At 45.1% G+C, this 6,000-nt stretch overlaps 1 protein-coding gene across 2 annotated transcripts in view; it reads right to left on the reverse strand.

Moving 5' to 3' along the window:
- LOC146186362 (uncharacterized) overlaps positions 1–6,000 on the reverse strand; it is a 265,514-nt gene that overhangs the window by 177,034 nt on the left and 82,480 nt on the right. The gene's annotated exons all lie outside the window — the stretch shown is intronic.

Genomic DNA, 6,000 nt, shown 5'->3' on the forward strand with positions numbered 1-6,000 from the left:
ATGACTTCTTGTTGCTGCCCTGGCGCTGACGCGCTTTTACAAATATTCACCTGCTCTCTATCGTATGAATCCCATCAAATGGAGAACCAGCTGGGAGAGACTGGAATTTAGTAAATGCAAATATAAGAGGATCACAAATGAAAAAGCGGATAGGGCAAGTGTGAAAGAGAGGACGAAGACGAAGACGAAGAGAGAGACAATTAACTGGTCCCGAGTGGGGATATTGGAGAGAGAATACATGGCCCATTGAAGAGAATGCTAAAAGAATACGCCAGTCGCAGTGCCTTAGTGATTAGGCTCTTGACCGAGGAGTCGAGTACGCGGATTCGGTGTCGTGTATCGCACTGGGCATGTTGTGCGAGGAGAGGATAACCGATGGTCAGAAAGGCAACAACGTAGATAGTAATGGTATCCAATTGAAAGCCTGCCAGAGTTATGCTAGTAATATTTTTTAACAATGCGAGGCTTCGAACGGTCGACGCCGACACAGCCGACGTCGCCAACGGCGACGATCAATTTTTTTTTTCGACAGATGGATACTAACGCTCTTGCGTTGAAAAGTAGTTATCGTGCTTTGTCGCGGTATGTGCACAGTGTTACGTAGTTAGAGGAACTGGTTCAACAGCGCAAAAGATGCGTGAAAAACTGACGAAAGCGCAAAATTTTCTGTTCATGTATACTGACTCGTCAGCTAAAATCTGCCTTTTAGAAAGGATCGATCAAGCCTATAGGCAGTGAAGTAAAAGGTGGGAAATATTGTTTAATTGTTTGAGCTACTTCTTTCCAGAGGCTGCTTATCGCCACTTCTAAACTGTAGGTGACATTGTTCTGCGAAGGATCGTCGCTCGAGAGATTATGGTTTCTCCCGAGCTCTGATGACGTTCTGAGTTAACAAAGCTACTTCACTCATGAAAGAATGAAATGTCAGGACTAGACCTTTTTCTTTAAACCTCAGTTAACTTTCGCACCCTGTTGACCACAACGTCGTCGACGTCCGCGCACGACAACGTAGTACATCTGAAAGCAGCGCACGCCTACCCCAAGAGCTAACACTAAACCTTCCTCCCTGTTGCGTAAGTAACGCGGGGCATGCGATAACCTCATTTACAGCTGTTGCACACTAAGTGCAGTTTCTTGTTTTGAATTCATATTAACAACATGCACTCCTAGTCTCTGAAAACCATTTTGAAGCCGCGAAAAGGCAAATTAATATAGGCGGTCACGAATTCGTTAAAGCGAACTTGAAAAAACGAAACATGGCGATGACAAGAGCGTAGGAGAGAAGCTTCGGAAAACAAATCGAATACTTGGAAAATAAAAGATTCGTTGGGGCGCGTTGAAAGTAGCCGCCTTGCAAAAGAGGCGAACGACAACAGCGCAGACTGCCAGCTGCTGCGATCGACCGACGCTCCCTCAGGGGGCCTAAGAAAGAAGCCATTGTGGATTTCAGCTCCTGTACTCCTTTATAACGAATGGCGCATGAATAAAAACAGAGAAGCCGCGCCTGTGGCAATATGTACGTGACGTTCGATATATAGAGACGCACGCTCCGTGGTTCCGCCCACTTTCGGGCATCCGCTTTTAGGCGTCGTTCATTGATTCGGAGATCGGAGGTAAAGAATAGATTGTATTATGGCTCGAGTGCTCCGCCACAGCTGTCGTAATGTAGAAAACAAAAAAAAAAATTATACGAGCACTCGGTAAAACAAGAGAGGACGCCCGCACAGCGCCGTGTCTCCTCGGCTGTCTGTTGCTCGGTTGGCAGCGTTGGCATAGAAACTTGTGGGCGAGATGCCATGAGTGTCCTGCAGCCGTCGGTGCGTTCGGCTTCGCTATGCAGCGCGGCTTCGCAATGAATTGACCTCGGACCAACTCTGGAACTCGCGAACCGGTCCGCCTACTTTCCTCGAAAAACAAAAAACAAAAAATACAACAAAAAACGAGCAATTGCAGCCCTAACTAAACAATGCGGCTTCCGGCCGTGTTTGAAGAGGGAGAGAGAGTATTAAAACATTACGTGGATGGCATGTCAATATAGGCAAATGCATATCGACAAACCTGGCGAAGGTGTCCTTGCTGGCAGTCCGCTGTTTGCTTCACGAAAGCTCCGGTGGCTGTTAGTGCCCCGTATGTAAAAATCTCTTCCTTTGGGATGCGCAGCTCTCTTTACGATTTTTTCCCCCCAAGATTTTGAAAGAACTATGCAAGCAAGAGAAACATTGTTCGGAAAAGCAGAAACGTCTGAAGCAGCAAACATTCCTACTAATTAGAGGCCGTATCAAAAATTCTGAGTAAGCGTTTCGTCGTTGCGCAGATAAGGAAGTGTTTGTGGTGTAGAAGAACCAGACTGCGATCACTACCTGGCGTCCACAAATATATTTTATCGGGCGCACTCAGTCAGGCGGTAATGAGACTGGGCGCAGTTAGGGTCTCATCTTACCAGACACCGAATCTGCGCTGCTCGCGCTTATCGTTGTCTTCGGCTGGACCATCGCCGCGCGTGCAAGGGGGCTACAAGTTAGATAATGAGGCTACTATCGCGGCGAATTTATTGACCAGTAGTGTGCTCTGAAAGCGAGAGGCATGAGCAGAGCGATATATCCCTGCTGTGCTGTCTGCGATGCATCGGTATACACTGAACGTACCCTTGAGTTAGAGAAGGGAAAAACAGTGAAACAATTGTCAGAGAGCTAACAACTACGACCTTTGTGGAAGTGCCTTCAAATGATATCTTTAAGGGAGAACCCGCCCTTCAACTTTCCCGCGAGTCACGCTATCAAATAATGTTTTGTACACTATATGTGGTAGAAGTGCAGCACGCTTGTGATAGCTTTTACTGGGTATTTCGCTGAATCCAAGATTTACAGCCAACAGACTACGCAGTTGGTGGCAGTTACTCTGAAGGCCGTCTCTGATGCTTGGGGCACATCTATAGCATAAAAAGTAAATAATAGGTAGAAAGAAATGTTCAGTGTAAAAAGAAAGGCTCAAATGTCAGAAATGGCAGCTGGATGGTATAGCCCCAAGTAAATGAAATATAAAGAAGGTCACAAAGTCGATCTAATTCTCATGGCATGCAGAGGAGCAATTAGTGTGTTACAAGCAGTTAAGGGCACTGAGCTTCTGCGCGAGGATAACGTTAACAACACATACTACTATATGAAAGTCCAGTCGCCTTAGAGCGCAAAAACCTAAGCTAAGCTAAACCGCAAAATAGCTCTAAGCTGCAGTCTTGAAATGTAGTCCTGTGGATGCGGTTTAATAGACATGATACTGAAATTATTTCCCTAAATCGCAACTAGAAATGCTACACAGACCAATTTTTAAACAGATTTCTGTTAAATAACGTAATTTTTAGCATTTCCCAAGGAACCACTAGAAAAATCAATAAATCCGCAGATTTCCTTTCGGGAGGATCACAGTTTTTCGCTATTAAAGTTTGTGCTATTTCAAAGATATTCCCCAGTTGTTTTTTATGAACATTTTAATATCTCGATGTAAACGAATGAGAACGTTTGAAAGATTTTACTACGTGTCCGAGATCAGCCCATTTGCATATCATTTCTTTACGACTAGCTTGCATTATTCCATGGTTGCCTAAAAACTAAAATTGATCTGAAATAAAGCTGGACGTGTACATACGGCCTAAAGAAGAGAAAAACAGCCAGGAAAACAGGAATGGAAAACGAAACAAATTTGTATGGGAAAACTGGAAACTTAATGAGAGGCTTCTGAAAGATGATAGGTTTGTGGGACAAGTAGTGTCAGCTTTAAATGAGATGCACATTGCCAGTGATGAATTTCAAGGGAAAAAGTGGGAAATATTTAAACAGGAAATAAAGAATGCTATTGAACGATCGTGTGCTGCAAAACAGCAATAAAAGACAAAAGAAAAGGCGCTTAGAAACGAGCTCACGTTTCTACTGTCGCAAGAGTGCAAGCAGCCAGGCTCGTGCATGGAAGAAATCCGCTCCGTCAAGCAGAAATTGGAGGCAATAGATACGGAGAGATATCAACGTGCGATGGTGAGGGCCATGGCACAGCGCCTGTTAGCGGGCGAAATGACCGCGAAACGGGCTCTTGGATTAGAAAAGAAGCACGCCAGCAAGAATGAAATATCAAAAATAAATGGAATATATAGAGGGCCTTTTATGAATACTACAGAGGACTTTTTAGTCATACAGAAGGGAAAATCGAACAATTCAAGTCCAGTTTCCTTTCTCTTATGCCAAGGCTGGATGACGAAACATAAAAACGTTTAGAGCTGCCGATCTCCGAAGGAGAAGTAAATAAAGCCATAGAAGACCTCAACCCTGGAAAGTCTTCAGGACCAGACGGGCTTGCAGCCGCCCTTTATAAGGAATTCAAAGACGATTTCGCCCCACTTTTGACTACATTATTTAATGAGGTCTATGACAAGAATATGCTTCCCCCGTCTTTTCTAACAGCCGATACAATTTTAATATCAAAAAACGTTGACGAAGCTAAGCTTCAACAAGTTACCGCTTACAGACCAATATCCCTGACGAACACAGATTATAAGATCTTCATAAAAATTCTAGCTAAAAGGCTTCAAACTGTAATGGAAGAATTAGTAGGACCGCATCAGACCTGCGGTATTAAAGGCCGAACTATATATACTAGTGTCCACAAGGCAAGGTCTGTGCTGGAGTGTTGCGACGCCTTGCATGAGAGCGTTGCCATGCTCCAGCTTGACCTAGAGAAAGCCTTCGACAAGATGCCGCATGATGTCTTTTTACCAGTTTTAGAGCATTCAAATGTGGGCTCAGTTATTTGCAAAAGAGTCGCAATGGCGTACAGAGGGTGCACGACGCGCCTGATAGTAAATAAGAGGGTAGGTAGACGCCTGCTTCTGGGAAAGAGAGCAATGGTTAGCCTTGACCGCCTAGTAAAGAGCAGAGACATTAGTCTGCCAACCAAGATCCGTATAACTCGTGCTATGGTCTTTCCAGTTGTGATGTATGGATGCGAGAGTTGGACTGTGAAAAAGGCTGACCGCCGAAGAATTGACGCGTTTGAATTGTGGTGCTGGCGGAGACTCTTGAGAGTTCCTTGGACTGCGAGAAGATCAAATCAGTCGATATTGTCGACCATAAACCCTGACTGCTCATTGGAGGGTCAAATTCTAAAGTTAAAGCTCAGCTACTTTGGTCATCTGATGAGAAGAGAGGAGTCGCTGGAGAAAGATTTGATGTTGGGAAAGGTTGAGGGTCGCCGGAGAAGGGGTAGGCAGCGAACGCGATGGTTAGATGGCATCCTCGAGGCACTGCAGATGAAATTATGTGATGTTAGGAAGATAGTGAGAGACCGGAAAGCGTGGCGTGACATGGTCCATAGGGTCACGAAGAGTCGGACACGACTGAACGACTGAACTGAACTGAGCGCATCCAAGTGCAACGCTGTGTGCGTCAAGGCTGCCCCCTGTCGCCATTGCTTTTCTGCTTGTATATTGAACCATTTTGTCTGAGAATTATCGAGAGCAACAGTGTTCGAGGTTTTCTTTTGCATGCAGCAGAGGTCCGCATACTCGCGTATGCCGATGACATTGCCGTCTTCTGTACCGACTACGAAAGCATTTCCAGTGTTGTCAAACTGGCGAAGGACTTTTGTTCTGTGAGTGGTAGTGCTGTGAACTGGAATAAGTGTCTGGGTTTCTGGCGTGGGGAATGGCACACAACCCCAGTGAATTTCGTGAACATATCTTGGGTAACAACCCCAGTGAAGTATTTAGGAGTGTCACCGGAAAACTACCGAGACAGTCAGTCATATTGGAACCAGCAGGTTTTAGAAGTACGTGAGAAGGCCGACAGACTAAAAGGAATCGGTTGGTCTGTGTTTGCACGTACTACGATTTGTAATTTATTTCTTGCTACCAAGACATGGTACGTGTTACAAATACTGCATTGTTCTCGGATGAATGTGCAGAGATTTCACCATGTGTCCGCCATGTTTGTGTGGGGAAGTACTTGGGAGCGCACC

Source organism: Amblyomma maculatum, chromosome 6 (assembly GCF_055883805.1).
Source record: "Amblyomma maculatum isolate TAMU_Amacu chromosome 6, ASM5588380v1, whole genome shotgun sequence".
NCBI classification, from domain to species: Eukaryota; Metazoa; Arthropoda; class Arachnida; order Ixodida; family Ixodidae; genus Amblyomma; species Amblyomma maculatum.